Raw genomic sequence first — 19,403 nt, 5'->3', positions numbered from 1 at the left:
TATATGCTGTCTACAAGAGACCCACTTCAGACCTAGGGACACATACAGCCTGAAAGTGAAGGGATGGAAAAAGATATTCCATGAAAATGGAAATCAAAAGAAAGCTAGAGTAGCAATACTTGTATCAGATAAAATAGACTTTAAAACAGACTGTTACAAGAGATAAGGAGGGACACTACATAATGATCAAAGGATCAATCCAAGAAGAAGATATAACAATTATAAATGTTTATGCACCCAACATAGGAGCACCCCAATACACAAGGCAAATGTTAACATCCATGAAAGGAGAAATCAACACTGCACTTAAACCAATGGACAGATCATCCAAACAGAAAATAAATAAGGAAACCCAAGCTTTAAATGACACAATAGACCAGATAGATCTAATTGATATTTATAGAACATTCCACCCAAAAGTGGCAGAATACTCTTTCTTCTCAAGTGCACATGGAACATTCTCCAGGATAGATCACATCTTGGGTCACAAATCAAGTCTCTGAAAATTTAAGAAAATTGAAATCATATCAAACATCTTTTCTGACCACAATACTATGAGATTGGAAATCAATTACAGGAAAAAAACTAAAAAACACAAATACATGGAGGCTAAACAGTGCACTACTAAATAACCAAGAGATCACTGAAGAAATCAAAGAAGAAATTAAAAAATACACAGAAACAAATGACAATGAAATCACAACGACCCAAAACCTATGGGACACAGCAAAAGCAGTTCTAAGAGGGAAGTTTATAGCAACTCAACCTCACCTCAAGAAACAAGAAAACTCTCAAATAAACAATCTAACCCTACACTGAAAACAACTAGAAAAAGAAGAACAGAGAAAACCCAAAGTCAGTAGAAGGAAAGAAATCATAAAGATCAGAGCAGAAATAAATGAAATAGAAATGAAGAAAACAATAGCAAAGATCAATAAAACTGAAAGCTGGTTCTTTGAGAAGACAAACAAAACTGATAAACCCTCAGCCCAACTCATCAAGAAAAAAAGGGAGAGGATGCAAATCAATAAAATTAGAAATGAAAAAGGAGAAATCACAACTGACACTGCAGGAATACAAAGGATTTTAAGAGACTACTACAAACAACTATATGCCAATAAAATGGACAACCATGAAGAAATGGACAAATTCTTGGAAAGGTACAATTTTCCAAGACTGAACCAGGAAGAATTAGAAAATATAAACAGACGTATCGCAAGTAATGAAATTGAAACCATAATTAAAAATCTTCCAACAAACAAAAGTCCAGGACCAGATGGCTTCACAGGTGAATTCTATCAAACATTTAGAGAAGAGCTAACACTGATCCTTCTCAAACGCTTCCAAAAAATTGCAGAGGGAGAAACACTCCCGTATTCATTCTACAAAGCCACCATCACCCTGATACCAAAACCAGAAAAAGATATCACAAAAAAGGAAAATTACAGACCAGTATCACTGATGAACATAGATACAAAAATCCTGAACAGAATCAAACAGCACATTAAAAGGATCATACACTATGATCAAGTGGGATTTACCCCAGGGATGCAAAGATTCTTCAATATATGCAAATCAATCAATGTGATATACCACATTAACAAATTAAGGAATAAAAACCATATGATCATCTCAATAGATGCAGAAAAAGCTTTTGACAAAATTCAACACCCATTTATCATAAAAACTCTCAAGAAAGTAGGCATAGAGGGAACCTATCTCAAGATAATAAAGGCCATATATGACAAACCCACAGCAAGCATCATACTCAATGGTGAAAAACTGAAAGCATTTCCACTAGGATCAGGAACAAGACAAGGATGTCCACTCTCACCACTCTTATTCAACATAGTTTTGGAAGTCCTAGCCACGGCAATCAGAGAAGAAAAAGAAATACAAGGAATACAAATTGGAAAAGAAGTAAAACTGTCACTATTTGCTGATGACATGATACTATACATAGAAAATCCTAAAGATGCCACCAGAAAACTACTAGAACTAATCAATGAATTTGGTAAGGCTGCAGCATACCAAATTAGTGCACAGAAGTCTCTGGTATTCCTATACACCAATAACGAAAAATCAGAAAGAGAAATTAAGGAAACACTCCCATTTACCATTGCAACAAAAAGAATAAAATACCTAGGAATAAACCTGCCTGAGGAGCCGAAAGACTTGTACTCAGAAAACCATAGAACACTGATGAAAGGAATCAAAGATGGCATAAACAAATGGAGAAATATACCATGTTCTTGGATTGGAAGAATCAGTATTGTGAAAATGACTGTATTACCCAAAGCAATCTACAGATTCAATGCAATCCCTATCAAGCTACCAATGGCATTCTTCACAGAATTAGAACAAAAAATCTTACAATTCGTATGGAAACACAAAAGACTCTGAATAGCCAAAGCAATCTTGAGAAAGAAAAATGGAGCTGGAGGAATCAGGCTCTCGACTTCAAACTATACCACAAAGCTTCAGTAATCAAGACAGTGTGGTACTGGCACAAAAACAGAAATATAGAACAGTGGTACAGGATAGAATGCCCAGAGATAAACCCACGCACATATGGTCGCCTAATTTACAACAAAGGATGTAAGAACGTACAATGGAGAAAAGACAGCCTCTTCAATAAGTGGTGCTGGGAAAACTGGACTGGACAGCTACATGTAAAAGAATGAAATTAGAACACTACCTAACACCATACACAAAAATAAACTCCAAATGGATTAAAGACTTAAATGTAAGACCAGACACTATAAAACCTTTAGAAGAAAACATAGGAAAAACACTCTTTGACATCAACCACAGCAAGATTTTTTTGACCCCCCTCCTAGAGTAACAGAAATAAAAACAAAAATAACCAAATGGGACTTAATTAAACTTAAAGGCTTTTGCACAGCAAAGGAAACCATAAACAAGACAAAAAGACAACCCTCAGAATGGGAGAAAATATTTGCAAATGAAGCAACAAGACAAAGGATTAATCTCCAAAATATACAAATAGCTCATGGAGCTCAATATCAAAAAAACAAACAATCCAGTTAAAAAATGGGTGGAAGACCTAAACAGACATTTCACCAAGGAAGACATACAGATGGCCAAGAGGTTCATGAAAAGATGCTCAACATCACTAATTATTAGAGAAATGCAAATCAAAACTATAATGAGGTATCACCTCACGCTGGTCAGAATGGCCATCATCAAAAAAGCTAGAAACAATAATTGCTGGAAAGGGTGTGATGAAAAGGGAACACTCTTACACTGTTGGTGGAAATGTAAATTGATATAACCACTATGGAAAACAGTATGGAGGTTCCTTAAAAAACTACAAATAGAAGTACCATATGACCCAGCAATCCCACTGCTGGGCACACTGAGAAAACCATAATTTGAAAAGATACATGCACCCCAATGTTCATTGCAGCACTATTTATAATAGCCGGATCATGGAACCAACCTAAGTGTCCATCGACAGATGAATGGATAAAGAAGATGTGGCACATATATACAATGGAATATTACTCAGCCATAAAAAGAAACGAAATTGAGTTATTTGTAGTGAGGTGGATGGACCTAGAGTGAAGTGAGAAAGAAAAACAAATACTGTATGCTAACGCATATATACGGAATCTAAAAAAAAAAAAAATGTTACTGATGAACCTAGTTGCAGGCCAGAAATAAAGAGGTAGACATAGAGAATGGACTTGATGACATGGGGTGGGAGGGGGAAGCTGAAGCGAAGTGAGAGTAGCATCGACATATACACACTACGGAATGTAAGATAGTTGGCTGGTGGGAAGCAGCAGCATAGCACAGGGAGATCCGCTAGGAGCTTTGCGATGACCCAGAGGGGTGGGACAGGGAGGGTGGGAGGGAGGCTCAAGAGGGAGGGTATACAGGGACGTGTGTGTGCATATGGCTGATTTGCTCTGTTGTGCAACAGAAACTAACACGGTATTGTGAAGCAATTATACTCCAGTAAAGATCTATTAAAAATAAATAAATAGGGCTTCCCTGGTGGCGCGGTGGTTGAGAGTCCGCCTGCTGATGCAGGGAACGCGGGTTCGTGCCCCGGTCCGGGAAGATCCCACATGCCACGGAGCGGCTGGGCCCGTGAGCCATGGCCGCTAAGTGTGCGCGTCCGGAGCCTGTGCTCCGCAATGGGAGAGGCTACAACAGTGAGAGGCCCGCGTAACGCAAAAAAAAAAATTTTTTTTAATAATAAATAAATAAATAAATAAATAAAATAGTTTTTAAAAAAAAGTCTGCCCCTTATATTCCTTTTTTTTTTTTTTTTTTTTTTTTTGCCTTGCTGCATGGCTTGCAAGATCTTAGTTCCCTGACCAGGGATCAAACCGGGCCCTCAGCAGTGAAAGTGCCGAGTCCTAACCACTGGACCGCCAGGGAATTCCCTGCCCCTTATATTCTGATTCGCTAATTCTCCTCAATGGACGCATCCCACAACCAAAGCACCCAGGCCAAATGACTTACCCACAAAAACCTGGCCAATTTAGGACAAGAAACCTAGATTACTGTAGGACCTGGGTGGTTCTTTTTGTCTCCAGGCCTCAGTTTCCTGACCCATCTCATGGGAGTGCTGGGCAGGCTGTCCCCCCAAAGCCCAGTCTTCCCTGTTCGCTCCGCTGAGCTGGGTCAGGTCCGTGCACACCGGCACGTGGTCAGGACCCCATCGAGTGCTAGAGGCCCCTCAGCTCCCCATCCTCACCTGCCCCCAGGCCCGTCTGGTGTCCAGGAACACTTACCCAAGGCCAAGTGGAGGCGGAGAGGGAGCAGGGATCAGAACCTCGGAGGCCGGTTCCACGTCCTGGCCCGGGCTGCTAGACCATGCCCTGGAAGAGAGGACAGACCAGTCACGTGGGGTGGGGACACCCGGGCTCAGAGCAACTGACTTTCTCTCCTGTCGGTTCCGTGCAATCTACGCACATTTCCCCGTTATCCTCTCGTAATACAAGGTTCTCTCCCTCCACGGCAATGATCATGGTTTATATGCACTCACTGGAGTGGTCCTGAGGACAGGAACAGAGTAGCTCACCCACCCGGAAAGCCCAGGCCCCCACAGTGTGAGGGCCCCCGGGGCTCCCCTTGCTGCTGCAGAATGAGGGGCTGCAGCGCCCCCGAACTGACTGTGAGCTCCACAAGGGCAGGGAGGCGGCGTCTTCGTTTCTGTGCAGCTGGCTCCCGGCCCAGAGCCTGTATGCAGCAGGCGCTCAATAAATAATCCATGTTTGACAAACGAGTGCCCCAAAATGCATCACACGGACATTACTGCAGGCAGAGCGCACTTTGCTCAGAGTTGAAATTCGACCCTGCTTCACCAATACAGAGCTTCATAGGCCAGTTACATTATTTAAACTCACTGCTAGGATTCCAGACGTGGAGCAGAAAAGCCACATATCTTCGCACCAGAAATTCTCACTGGAGGTCACTTACAGATTTTATATATATACATACACACATATATGTATCTATATGTAACATTTTTAATAGACTTTATTTTTTAGAGCAGTTTTACGTTCACGGCAAAACAGAGCAGAAAGCACCGAGATGCCACAGACCCCCTGTCCCCCAGACACAACTTTCCCCACGTTCAGCATCCCCTCCACACACCAGGGTATATGTGTTACAATCGGTGGACCTACACTGATACATATTATCACCCCAAATCCATAGTTCACATGAGAGTTCATTCTTGGTGTTTTACATTCTGTGGGTTTGGACAAATGTTTAATGTCCTGTATCCACCATTATATCATACAGAGCAGTTTCACCGCCCTAAAATTCCTCTATGCTCACCTCGTCTCATATTTTTAAAAGGCGCTTTCACGTCAATGATCTCAGCGAATTCATCTCACGACTCTGTGATCCCCTGCTTTGACACTCAGGGAAATCAAGGTCCGGACAGGGTCAAGGGCCCTCCACAAGGTCACCCTTGTGAAAACCAGTAACAAGAGTCGGTGGCAGAATGTGCTAGAAGCATTGTGTCTGGTGGTCATTTTATCATCTCGCCCTCCTAACAGCCGTGGCGGGGAAGGTCCATTCTAACCCCCCGTTTACAGAGGAGCAAACAGACTCGGGGACACTGGCCAAGGCTGGATCCCTGGGAGGCTGGGCCAGCTCTGACACCAGGTTTCCTAGCAGGAGGGGCCATCACTCCAAAGGCTTCTGGCTCCCAGGCTGCCTGGGAACACTCCATTAACTCAAATTGCAAATTTCCTCCTGGCTCTATCGCTAAGCCACAGGGGCTCCCCCAGCCACCAGCTTTCCTGTGACAGATAAAGATTACAGTCATTGCTTGAGATGGAATCAAGGAGCAGAAGTCATTATGCAGAAATAATTCTGTTGAGTTACGTCTGGTTGCTCCTGATTTCTGTCTCACAATTGTCTTCCAAATGGTCCTGCCTCTTCCTCTCCGGGACAGCAAACTGCAGAGGCCTGGGTGATTCAGACAGACCTCCTGGGCCCAATTCTACTGCTCCAAACTCCTCCTGCTGGGCGGGGCATCAGCATCGGAGGGCAAGGTTCTCTGTGACACCCTTTCCTTTCTCTGGGCACTTGGGAGAGAGGAGAGGTAGGAGACAAAAGCCCTGGGGAGGGGCCACACTCACTGACTCACCCACAAGCCCCACTGCATTGAACCCTCCTTCAAGGCCCTCTTCACCCATCACTTTCTCCTGGGGCCCTGCCTGACCTCTCAGCCCTTTGTTCACGTTAGGCCTAAGGCACCTCCCTCTCTTAGGTCTGGGGTCTCTGGGGAGTGACTCAGGCAGTGACCAGGACTGACTCATTCTTGTACTCCCAGCTCCCAGCACAGAGCAAGGCCTCGGGAGAACAGAGAGGGCTGTGTGGCTGCACTGCTTGGGCTCAAGTCCTAGCTCTCCTATTCCCTAGCTGTGTGACCCTGGCCCATCACTTAACTTCTCTCTGCCTCAGTTTTCCAGGATGTAAATTGGAGATGATAATAATCCTACCTAGTTCATCAAGCTCTTACAAAGATTAAATGAGCTAATGTACACACACACAAAATACTTGCTCATAGGGAGAACACACTAAATGTCAACAATGACTAAAAGAGCAAAGAGAGGTCTTGAAAACATTCTTGTAAGACTCTAAGCCAACTAGAAAGACACAAACTATCGAAACTGACTCAAGAAGAAATATGTCTGAAATACATACAACAAGGCAAGAGATTGAATTAATAATCAAAAAATTACTCACAAAGAAAAGCCCAGATGGTTTCACTGCTGAGTTCTGTAAACAATTAAAGAATTAATAACAATTCTTCACAAACTCTTCCAAAAAATAGAAGACGAGGGAACACTTCCCAACTGGTTCTATGAGGCTAGTACTACCCTGATACCAAAACCAGACAAAGTCTTCACAAGCGAAGAAAACTACAGACCAATGTCCTAATGGGCATGGATGAAAAGAAAAACAAACTAGGGGCTTCCCTGGTGGCGCAGTGGTTGAGAGTCCGCCTACCGATGTAGGGGACACGGGTTCGTGCCCCGGTCCGGGAAGGTCCCACATGCCGCGGAGCGGCTGGGCCCGTGAGCCATGGCCACTGAGCCTGCGCGTCCGGAGCCTGTGCTCCGCAATGGGAGAGGCCACAACAGTGAGAGGCCCGTGTACCGCAAAAAAAAAAAAAAAACCAAACCAACCCTCAACAAAATACTAGCAGACCAAATCCAGCAACATAAAGGATAAAAAGAATTATACATCACACCAAGTGGGATTTATCTCAGGAATGCAAGGTTGGTTTACCAACTGAAAATCAATTAATGTAGTATATCATACAATAAAATAAAAAGCAAAAATCACATGCTCGTCTCAATTGATGCAGAAAAAGCATTTGACAAATCCAACATCTCTTCATGATAAAAACACTCAAACTAGGCAGAGAAGGAAACTTATTCAGTCTGACAAAGGGTATTTGTGAAAAACTCACAGCCAACATCATACTTAATGGTGAAAAGACCGGATGCTTTTTCCCTAAGATAAGGAATGAGACAAGGAGGCCCACTCTTGCCACTTCTATTCAACATTATACTAGAGGTTGTAACCAGGACAACTAGGCAAGAAAAAGAACACAAGCCATCGGAATTGGAAAGAAGAAGTAAAATTAGTTCTATTTGAAGATGACATGATCTTATACATAGAAAATCCTGGGCTTCCCTGGTGGCGCAGTGGTTCAGAGTCTGCCTGCTGATGCAGGGGACACGGGTTTGTGCCCCGGTCCGGGAAGATCCCACATGCTGTGGAGCAGCTGGGCCCGTGAGCCATGGCCGCTGAGCCTGCGCGTCCAGAGCCTGTGCTCTCCAACGGGAGAGGCCACAACAGTGAGAGGCCCGCGTACCGCAAAAAAAAAAAAAAGAAAGAAAAAAGAAAAGAAAGAAAATCCTAAGGAATCCACCAAAAAAAAACACCCCACCTTAACAGAATTAATAACATAAGTTAAGCAAGGTTGCTGGATACGAGATCAACATACAAAAATTAATTGTATTTCTGTACACTTGCAATGAAAAATCCGAACACGAAATTAACAATTCCATTAGCAATAGCCTCACATATAGTTGTAAATGTACTAAAAACCATTGCGCTGTACACCTTCTAAGGGTGAACTGTATGGAACGTGGATTAGACCTCAATAAAGCTGCTTTTAGAAAAACAGAATCCAGGCCAGTGCTCTTGTACTTCTCTACCTCAGAGGACAGAACGGCAAAGAGCAGGCTCACAGGCGCAGGGAGACAAACCACAGGGCTTCCCAGTGCTACAGCCCGGGGACCCAATGGGGCCAGAGCTCGTCCATGTGGCCGACCTTGAGAACCTGGCAGACTCAAATCCGGGCTGAGCTGCAAAACTGCCTTGAAACACCCCCCTCTCCCCACAGCATGCACTCCAAAAACATGCTAAGTGCCTGCAATGTGTATTAGGTGCAGGGACACTGGCCCAACTTTTGAGGAGCCCACAGCCCAGTGGGGTACCCGCAGGCCTGTGCCAGATGTCAGGGGTGGGCAGCCAAACACAAGCTCCAAGGATGGCTCTGCATTCAAGGAGGTGATCTGGTCCACTGGCGGGGCAGGGAGGGAGGAGTCCCTCAGGATACACCCTCGGGTCCAGGCTGAAAGAGCTCAGTTCCTGAAAGCACACAGGCTGCCCCACAGGGCACTCGCTATGAATCACCACCTAAGAATCAACAGTTCTAGGGCCATTTCTGGGGCCAGTTCCTCCTCTAGTTGCCCAAGCCTGGAGGGCTCCGTGCCCATCATCCTTGCTGGCCAGCCCTCGGGAAAGGCAGCTACACAAGCTTTTTCCTGCCAGGGCTCGACGCCTCCTCTCGCCCAGACACAGGCCTCCTGGGCTGCCTCTGATCTGCCTGCTCACACCAGGGTGGATGTGTGCTCAAGAGATGACAGATTATTTTAATATATCCTGAAGTCCAACTTAATTCAGCAGCAAAGTCCCGGTGGGAGAAAAATATAGTGGGTCTGGAGTCAAAGACGGATGGATTTTGGATTATGACTATTTCTGAGGTGACTGTGGTTTTAGGATGACTAATCCCCCCACGGTCCCCAGGTAATCAGGGCAGTGGCTCACAGAATACTTTCACACAGACGTCTGGCACGAGACAGAGGCATTTTCTTCTACCGCTCAATTCAAGAACTGAGTTAGAGGGGCTGCATGTCCTGCAGATGTCCCTGGGGGTGGGAAAGACCACAGAACATACCATGGAAGCCAAGACGTGCTGATGAGACCACACAGGATGCAAGCTTCACAAAGGGGGCAGGACTGGGAAGGACATCAATGCGACAGTGAGCTAAACCCTGAGCCCTGCGTGGCCGTGACCAGTACCCAGCACTAGCCCTCTGGTCACCTGGGGCCCCGGCGGCTGGCCAGCTGCATTCCCAACTTCCAGTGGACGCTCACAACGTCTTATTGTAGCTCCTGTGTCCACTCCCATTACTTGGGTATTTGAGCTCCCGTCAAAAAACAAAAGGAACCTACAATCTCCAACCATTTTGAAAAACTGTCATATTTACTAAAGATGACTACACACACTCCATGAACCAGAAATTCAACTTCTTGATGTATTCCTGACAGAAAGTTGGACCTATGTCCACCAAGAAGGCTCACAGCTGCACGACTTGTAAAAGTCCCTGGTGGAAACTGTCCCTGTGTCTATCCACCATCAATGAATAAGAAACTGTAATGCGTTGGTACAGCGGAGGACCACAGAGCAATCAAAACGAACCTCAGTGACACATGACACATAGATGAAGCTCTAAGCATGACGCTGAGTGAAACGGGAAGACACAGAAGAGTACATGCTGTGTGAGTCCATTTACAAAATGGACGCATGTTGATTAGCATCAAGCTAGCGGCTGTCCTTGGTAGGGGGCAATGACCAGAAATGGTCATGAGGGGGCTTCTGGGTGCTGGTGACGCAGATTTGTTCATTTTGTAAAAACTGACCAAGCTGTCCACTTAATGCACGCAAGTTAAATTTCAGTAAAAAGTTAAAGAAAGGAAGCGAGGCACCCGCTGTCATTCCTGCATCCATCCCAGCCCACCCGGCAGATCTGGGGGCTTCCCGGGAGCCCCATCCAGGCTGAGGACTGGTGGTAACTGTTCTCATAGCCCATGGACGTCTCCCAAGACAGGTCCACTTATGAAATGGTGGGAAGAGAGAGCTCTGAAGTCGGGCAGGCTGGGTTCAGGCCCTGACCTCCTCCAGGGGCCCCAGTTTCCCCACATCTGTCCAGGGAGGCTGCTAGAGATGTGAGTTTTCGCAAAGTGAGACCCCTGTGGACCCAGCGCCCAGCCTGCGCTTCCTGAAATGTCAGCCACCCATTTATTGGACAGAAATTTACTGACGAAGTACTGTATGTGCCAGGCATCAGGGATACTGAGTACTGACCAGCAGCCCACTTCTCAAAGGGCTGGCTTTCCAGTAACGAGACACCAAAAGAGAAAGTAAGCGCCGATCACAAACTGCTAGGAAAAAAATAAAATGAAGTGATCTGACAAAGGTTACCAGGGGGCTAGGGGTCAGGGCGATACTCTAGCTTGGATGCTCAGGGAAATCCTGAGTCAGGGACACACATGAGGAGGAAGAGACAGACTTAGGAAGACAGCTCTGCGCAGAGTGAACAGCAAGTGCAAAGGCCCTGAGGTAGGAGTGTGCTTGGCATTGTCAAGGAGCAGCAAGAAGGTGAGTGTGGCCAAAGCACGGCAAACAAGGCCAGGGGAGGGGGGTAAGAGATGGGTTCAGCAGTGAGCAGGGGCTCAGAGGACGGGGCAGGGAGTTCACATTTTTATTTTTTATTGTTTTTAATTTACTTATTTATTTATTTTTGGCTGTGCTGGGTCTTTGTTGCTGCGCGTGGGCTTTCTTTAGTTGTGGTGAGTGGGGGCTACTCTTTGTGTGGTGTGCGGGCTTCTCATTGCAGTGGCTTCTCCTGCTGTGGAGCCCAAGCTCTAGGCATGCGGGCTTCAGTGGCTGTGGCACATGGGCTTAGGTGCTGCATGGCATGTGGGATCTTCCTGGACCAGGGCTCGAACCCATGTCCCCTGCATTGGCAGGCAGATTCTTAACCACTGTGCCACCAGGGAAGTCCCCACATTTTTATTTTAAGCACAATTGCTGTAGAAGAGCTCTGGAAAACCAGAGAGTGCTACAAAAATACCAGGCACTGGGGAATGGGATTATAAGATTCCCTGGAACTGAGGGCAGCAAAAAGTGGGACCTCCTTGCGACCCTCCAGGCCTCCCCCAGTGGTGGGATGTTGGGGGTAGGGGCAGGTTACTTCTAAAGGTGCTGCATTCCTTGGAGACGTAACATTCAAGTTTGCTCACTCTTGATGCTCCGTGGGCAGGAAAGAACATAAAATGGCTCACTGCCCACTAATGAATTCCTAGAGCCTCCGGAGGCCCAGCCACTGCTCCCCCTCGACAGGATCCTGATGCCACAGAGTGCCCAGAACCAGGGGCCATAAAAACCTGCCTGGCGTTCTTCTCAGGCGGCGTCTGAGGCACCTCCTGTTCCCGACAGAGGAGGAAAAAGCAAACCTTTGCCAACAGAGAACAATGAGGCAGCCACAGGGGAAACACCAGTAGGCCCGGAGAAGGGGGAGCAAGAAGTCCAAACCCGAGCCGGCAATTTCCATTTGGGGGCACCTTCTGCCCACAGACACGCCCACTGTCAGCTGTCAGTCTCGGCCAGAGAACGAGCTTCACGCCTTTGCAGTGGAGGGGACCCTAGAGACCCCAGGCTGGTGCCGGGAAGCGGCCAGGCCTCCCCCACCCCCCGTGAGGCCACCTCACCTGCCATGTACATGGACCTCCACCATGACTTCACTTGGGAGGAAAAGGTTCCGCTGCAAAGAATAATAACAAAGAAAACCCACCCACGTTGTCCCATCCTTTCTCTCACTTTGCAGTTGAGCAAACATCCCCGAGAGAAGGGTCTCACCCAGGATCACAGAGCCAGGTCCAAGCCCGACACACTCCTGGACGGATGCTGGGCAGAGATGCGGAGATTCAGGCCCCTTCCAGGTACTCAGACTGCATGTCCCCTGTCCCCGGCTGGTCACTTGTCCCATGAGCTGGGCCACAGGCCTCTCTCTCAAATGTTCTGAGAATTTTATGAGTAACGATGTTGGAGAAGAGAGGGGAAGGGTTTCGAACGAGCCGTCAACATTGCTCTTTTCCTTGAAAGCCCATGGGCAGGAGAGGACAGGAATGATGCACACCATGAACAGCAGCAAGGGCCACACCCGTGACCCCAGCTGACTTCATGACAGCGGGGGGACACACTGGATTCAGTCTCACGCCCACTTCATGGATGAGGACACTGAGGCCCAGAAGTTCAGGGTCTCTCCTGGAGCCACAGGGCCAGAGAAAGGAAGAGACTGGGGGCTTCTGACTCCAACTCAGGTCACTCAGGGGAGGTGTCACCACTCCCAAAGGGGCTCCTTGATGTCCAAGCAGTTCTTCCCCCTCAGAACAGCTGTCCCTTTGAGGAAGGAGTCTCTCTGCCGGCCCAGGATGTGCCCGGTCTGGTCCCAGGCTTGAGGTGGGAGCTGGCTCTGGCAGCCCACCTGCTTCTCTGCCCTGTGTGCCTCCATCCAGACCCGACGGCCCATGAGTCGGCCGACCGTCCAGACACAGAGGGCACACAGACCCAGAGCCCTGCCCTCTTGGGGCTTAAGTTCTGGTACATATGGTTCATGCCACACATTATAAGTCCTGAGGGGGGAGGGGGAGGGGGTTTGCAATTCTAAACAGGAGCCAAGGAAGGGGTCACCAGGTGACAGTGGCCATGCCTTGTGGACAGGCGCCCCGTGGCCTCTGTTCTCTGGCTGCAGGCCCAGGTGGGGTCCCTCACCGTGGATGTCTGGAGTAAGTAACGACGAGGAAAGGGAGCACGGGGGTGCCCTTACCGCACCTGCCATCGCAAAGTCCCCTCCCTTCACAGCCAGTGCGGCCACAGCTGGGCAACAAAGGACAGGAAGGCTACTCCTCGACAAGGTGTCCCTGGGCCCACCCTGGATGCCCCGGACAGCAGGTACTAGAGCATCAGGAATGGGGGTGGGTACCAAGCACCCCCTTCACATGGAAACGGCCCGAAGCGCATAAGATTTGGATTCTGACATGTCACCATGTGGCTCTGGGCAAGTCACCTGTCCTTCAGGACTGCTTCCACCCCGTGAGCTCCCAGAGGGGACTGCGAGGACCAGAGGAGGCGACACATTCACGTGGAAGCCTTCGAAGCTCCTAGCATTTAAGGCTCTACCTCAGGACCACTGGGCACACTCACACACCACCCCAGTCTCAGGATCATCACCCACCTGTAGATGGGGAAATGGAGGCTCAGAGACATTAAGCCACTTTCCCAAGGTCACACAGCCGGACAGTGCTATGCCAGCTGAGCCTGCCGGGCCCTGCAGGCCACATGACCTGTGCAGTGGAGGCTGCCAGAGACTAAACCTTGCCTTCGAGGAGCGACAGATAAAGGAGCAAGGAAAGCGGCACTAATTAAGCATTTAAGTGTAATTAAGCAAGATGTGCAAGGCAGTGCAGAGGGTAGTGAGGTGGGGTCTGTGCAGAGGCAGGAGGGCAGGCAGAGGCGCTCCTGGCCAGGCTGCTCGCAGAGCAGTCTCCTCAGGCCAGGCTCCAGATGCCTGCCCCGTGCCCTGACTGAAGCCCTGGTGGTCCCCCAGGCCCCAGCACTTAGCGTTTGAGGACTCCGACAATCAAGCCCCAGTCCAGGTACCCCTGGGGCCTCAGGTTGAGGATGTGGAAAATTCCGAGACTCCTTCCCACACAGCCTCCCCCCATTCCCGGGGCGCTGGGAGTCTGTGAGGCCTGCCTGGAACCCGCCTGCTGGGGCTCCTGGCCCTTGAGACTGAGCGCTGGGAGGGCTGGGTCTTGTTCCTACATCTGTCATGCACGGCGCCTGGAGGGCGGCGGAGCGGACCCTCAGTCAGCGTTTAATGAATGAATCAGCAACCAGGCCGCTTCGAGGAAGAGGAGATTCGAGATGAGGCTGCTGAGGACGACACAGCCAGACCATGGAGGGCTTTGAACACTGGGGTCCAGGTCGCTTTGGGCAATAGGAAGCCACGGTGGGCTCTTGAGCAAGGGATTAGGAGGAAGATCCGCGGGGCAGCCTGGGCAGGAAGGAAGGACATCAGTGCCGAGGCTGGTGTCAGGGGGACCATCGGAGGAGTGGGGGCGCGCAACGCGGGCGCTGACACTCGTGAATATCGGGGACTTTTAAGGGTGACTGCGATCACGTGAGGCTTTCAGCTGGTCACACACAGAAACGGGAAACGGCCCCGCCCCCAAGACAGGACTCTAGTGCGTTGCCGGCATAAATGTCCTTCCACCCTGAAACCCCCAGGCCAGCTTGTGCTCCGGGCTGTGCTTCCCAAAGCAGGTAACCGGGAGGAAAAGCATAACTTCCCCACAAAGAAAGGAAAGCGCCTAGAGAGCATCTGGGCTCCCCTGAAACGCAGCCTGCAAAGCAGCCCGCCAACGGGCAGCCAGGGCTGTGGCGCATTAAGGCATTAAGTTCTCCTGCGAAGCCACTTATTCAGCACAGAGCTCGCGCAGCCGATGTGCCGTATCCGTGATGAAGGGATAAGTCATCTGAAAACACAAATAAATTATTCATTCCCCGCAAACGAGCAGCCTCTGGGTTCCTGCGGCAGCTGAAAGGCTCTGCAAATCCTATTAGCGGCAGCGCTCGGCCGAGCAGACGCTGGATCCCGCCGCCCGGTGTAGGCGGCTCCAGCAGGAGCTGCCCACGCAGCGGTCCATTCCGCGTCCGCGGGTGAAAGAAGGCCGGCGCCACGTGGAGAATCACGGCCCTGCAGGCCTGGCACGGGGCTCCTGGGCAGAGCATTTACACCGGAGGACAGGGTCCCAAGGAGCTGCCTTCCACACAGAGCCTCCCCAGGCCCCCACTCCGGGGTCTGCTTCGCCCTACCACCACCCATCAGGACCCAAGCCTGGGGTCGGCCCGCTTGCTCGAATGCAGAGTCCCAGGCCCTGCCCCAGACACCCTCTGGGGCTCAGCCCGCAGCACCGCATTTCCCACACACGCTGGAGCTGAGGCCACCAGGAGGTAGTGCTGGAGTCCCCGAGTCACCCCCGGATCAACTGCAGCTCGGCCGGCCTCGCAGCCCTGGGCAGCCCTAGGTCAGATTCTGGGCCTCTCAGGGCCCCAGGTGCTCTGGGGGGGGGCTCTTGGGAGGATGACAAGAAAAAACCTTTGCAAAGCAACTGTCACACACGAGTGCTCCGACTCGCAGCTGGGTCTCTGCCCTCTCCCTGTTTGTATCTTTGATTCCAGCCTCTCAGCTCACTTCACAGCTGGGAAGAAAAGCCTCAGGGGTTTTGACTGCCAAGGCGGGGCTCGGCGCCACTACTTCCTCCGCCTAGAACACGCCCTCCGTCCCCACGGCCCCTTCCTCGGGGAGGACCCCACCTCCCCCCAACGCCCCCCTCACTTTTTTTTTTTTGCAGTACGTGGACCTCTCACCGTTGTGGCCTCCCCCGTTGCAGAGCACAGGCTCTGGATGCGCAGGCTCAGCGGCCATGGCTCACGGGCCCAGCCGCTCCGCGGCACGCGGGATCCTCCCGGACCGGGGCACGAACCCGCGTCCCCTGCATCGGCAGGCGGACCCTCAACCACTGCGCCACCAGGGAAGCCCCGCCCCCCTCACTTTGAGCGCACTTTGCCGGGGCTGCCGCTCGGCGTCTGTAGCACAGGGGAGGGGCTGTGGACGGGACGCGGCCCGACCGCGGGTCCCACAGGCGGGCACAGAGCCGCGGGTCAGCGTGGTGGTGAAGCGGGGCCCGCGTGAGAGGGGCGCCCCGCGGCCCACGGCGCTCGTTCAGCTGAAAGCTGTCTCTCTGCAGACTTGCCCCGCGTGATGTGGGCGCGCGGGCTCTGTCCCTCCATTCCTCCATCCCCGTCCTTGCAACGAGGGGTCTTCGGCAAAAGCGACACTTCTCACCTCTCTCCTCCGCGGGGAGGAAGGAGGGGGCTTATCTGACCTGGATAAAGAAACGACCTTCCAACCTCCTTCCCCCGGCCCCGCTCCCGTCTCCCCTACTCTGCCCCGACAGCGGACGCTGGCAGTGGCTCTGCTGTCTGCCTACGACTGGGAAACATTTTTAAGGGTGAGAGCAAGTAGCAGGAAGCTGATTCTGGCCACAGAGCAAGCTTGCCAATCCAGAGCTACCAGGAAAAATAGGGTGTATGTGGGGGGTGTGTGTGTGTGTGTGTGTGTGTGTGTTTTATAACTGGGGGCGGGGGTCGGCAGCGGGGGAGTCATCTACTGGCACCTGATGGGTAAAGGCAAGGATGCTCCTAACACCCCACAGTGCACAGGTCGCCCCACCACAAACAGTCATGCGGCCCAGGCTGTCCACAGTGCCGAGGGTGAGACCCTGACATAAACGCTGTCCCCTGTTGCTCATCACTTGGGTCCACCTCTCCACTGGTTTCAGAATCTAGTGGCCAGGGGTGCGCTGACGGAACCACACCCTCATCCCCAAATGCCAGGTCAAAGGTCCTGCAGGGCGCAGAGCCACTGCTCCGCCCGCAATCGTGGCGACCACAGCCACGTTTTACACTCACCCCACTCGGGGGCAGCGGGCAATGTTTTAGGAAGCCCGGCCCTCGGGGTAGTATGAGCCCCCATGAAGACCTGGGGGCTGCCTGTCCTGCACCAGTGGTGACCCAGACCAACCAAGACGCCCAGGGGTTCCCACATTTGACCCTTCTCACAGGAGTGATGGGCTGAAGTCTCATTTATGCATCCTTTCACTCATTCAAAACACATTCAATTGAACACCTACTATGTGCCAGGCACTTTCCCAGGTGTTACCGATGCAACAGGGAACATGCGCAATTCTTGCTTTCAAGGAGCTTACTTAAGTGTCCCAGGAGATTATGGGGCAAAGTGACAAGTGCCATGAGGATAGTGAGTATAGGATTCGAGGGGGGCCATGGTGAGACCTACAGCCCTATCTAAGGATCTGGGAAGGCTTCTTGGAGGAGGTGACATCTAAATGGCAACCTGAAGGATGACTAAGAGTTAGCCATGCATAGGGGTGGGGTCTATAGGGAGAAGCTTTTCCAAGGATTCCCAAGACGCTCCCTCACCCAGGCAGGGGCAGTTGACACACCACAGGGTGGTGGGCGGCTGCAGTCAGGACCCCCAGCTCCCAGGTTAAAGGGACCTGAGAGGATCAGGTGGGGGAAGCCTTTGCCAGGAGCCCACAGGCTTGTGTCCAGCAGGGCTGGCCTGGGTGAAGAAGCCCAGGGGCCAGTCATATTGAAGACACAAACAGCAGACACACATCCACCCCCGCCCAGCCCACAGCAGTGCCCCTGCGTAAATACTCTCTGGCCCCCCGAGGAGGCAGGCTGACCTCTGCCGGCCTGCCCACCACGTTCTCACCATCCCCAGGGCGCAGGACCCTGGTGTCCCTAGACCAAGCCAGCCTTGTGCACTTCCTGACTGAGAGCTGGATTTTTTTTTTTTTAATTATAAATTTACCTTGGCAAAGGGAAACGCAGCCCACAGTTTCACAACCAGCTCTGCCTACACCTCTTCGGTGCTGTAGACATTTGGGCAGTTAAAATTGTGCCAAGGTTTTCTGCAGTGATGACAATTCCTGTCTGGACCTCCAGGTAGACCCGGTGCAGGGAGCCCACCTTCCCTTACAGGAGGGCCCCATGGTTCCCGGAAGCTTCGCCCAGAGGACTCACAGCCGGGCCTGCTCCGGACTCCAGCTCGGAGGCTGCAGTGCAGCCTGCGTGGACCAACCGGGAAGAGTCAGGATCCGCGTGTGCGCAGAAGCCTCCCACGTCTTTCCATTTTTTCTCAAACCTGCATGCTCATGAATGAATGAATCTGTACTAAACCAAAGTGCACAGCTTGCCTTTAACCCTGCTAAATTCATCTTATGTTCCGCTTGTCCTTTCAACCTACCAGAGCTTCTGGAATTTCACAGCTCTCCAGTTTTGTACCCTCAGCCAATCTGATACACATGCCACATCTTATAAAGCACTGGCTGAAAATGCAGATGCAGTCGGCAACCACCATCCCATCACTCAAGGCGTCTGGGGGTCGAGTCATTCTGCTGTCTGTGAGGCCACCTCACCATTGATATTCAGCGCCCGTCACCAGAGGCCCAGCTGCACCCTGCTTGAAGGGCTGGGCCCACAGCTGTCCTCTGATAGCCCACCCCATCAAAAAGCAGGCGAAGTTAAGTGTCCTCACATATGGCCACCCTCAGACCCGCCTCCCAGAGCCATCGACACCTCCCCTGCAAATTAACTCCCGCTGGGAAGCTGGGACTCCAGGTCTCATCTCTAGAATCGCTCGTTTGCTCGGGTGGACAATCGCAGGCCTGTGGGCTGGAGACCCAAACACGCTTCCAGTGGAGGGAAGCAGAGTGGTACGGGGGGCAGGTCACAGGGTCGCATCCAGTGCCAACTCCCCATTCTGTCCCGATGGCCCCGGGAGCGTGCCAGGGGCCCGAGGACCACCTTCCATGGAATGAGAAGGCTGGGCTGAACCATGTCCAAGTCCAAAACTTCGTGACTCTCCATTAAAAGTGTACAAAAACTTTTGCTGTAGTTGTTTTTGTTTCATTTTGTTTTGTTTGTGGCTGCGCCGCACGGCACGTGGGATCTTAGTTCCCCGACCAGAGATTGAACCCATGCCCCCTGCGGTGGAAGCGCGGAGTCTCAACCACTGGACCGCCAGGGAAGTCCCTACAAAAACTTTTTAATGACGCAGGAAAATGGGCTGAAATGAGAGTAAATGGAAAAGGTGGGACGTGACACGACTGTT

General features: G+C 50.8%; 1 protein-coding gene across 1 annotated transcript in view; it reads right to left on the bottom strand.

Annotated features, from left to right (window-relative positions):
- Positions 1-19,403, bottom strand: part of HPCAL1 (hippocalcin like 1) — a 110,787-nt gene that overhangs the window by 27,798 nt on the left and 63,586 nt on the right. The window contains exon 2 of the mRNA XM_082642057.1: positions 4,770-4,856. The gene's annotated coding sequence lies outside the window, so the exon portion shown is untranslated. The remainder of the gene's footprint in view (positions 1-4,769; positions 4,857-19,403) is intronic.

Source organism: Mesoplodon mirus, assembly GCF_964341445.2.
Source record: "Mesoplodon mirus genome assembly, chromosome: 14".
In the NCBI taxonomy this organism is placed as follows: domain Eukaryota; kingdom Metazoa; phylum Chordata; class Mammalia; order Artiodactyla; family Ziphiidae; genus Mesoplodon; species Mesoplodon mirus.
The sequence above is the reverse complement of the archived record's forward strand: the minus strand, read 5'-3'. Positions and strand labels throughout refer to the sequence as shown.